The following is a 537-nucleotide window of genomic DNA, read 5'->3' on the forward strand; positions in this document are numbered from 1 at the left end:
TGTGATATATTTATCAAATAATAAGCTGGTATCGAATCTTCGATCTTAACGGTGATAACTATATCGAACAAAGGATAATAAAATTGAAAGCTTCGAAAAAATGACTAGTTAATGTTGTATCGAATACTGACAAAAGTAGCATCAATAAATGGCCGAAAGGAGGTATCGAATAATGCACTGTAATGAACTTTAGAAAGTATTGAGTAATGACAGATAGGATTGTATCACATAATGATCTCCCATGATATATAATAATCACAGGGTAAGGCCGGTATGTACAAATGACAGGTCGGTATCGAATAAAAGCGTACTAATAACAGGGAGGTATCGAATAGTGACAGAAAGAAAGGTATCGAATAGTGGCATGAAGAGAGGTATCGAATAGTGACAGGAAGGTATCGAATAGTGACAGAAAGAAGGGTATCGAATAGTGGCATGAAGAGAGGTATCGAATAGTGACAGGAAGGTATCGAATAGTGACAGAAAGAAGGGTATCGAATAGTGGCATGAAGAGAGGTATCGAATAGTGACAGGAAG

Source organism: Aplysia californica, unplaced genomic scaffold, assembly GCF_000002075.1.
Source record: "Aplysia californica isolate F4 #8 unplaced genomic scaffold, AplCal3.0 scaffold00931, whole genome shotgun sequence".
NCBI lineage: Eukaryota > Metazoa > Mollusca > Gastropoda > Aplysiida > Aplysiidae > Aplysia > Aplysia californica.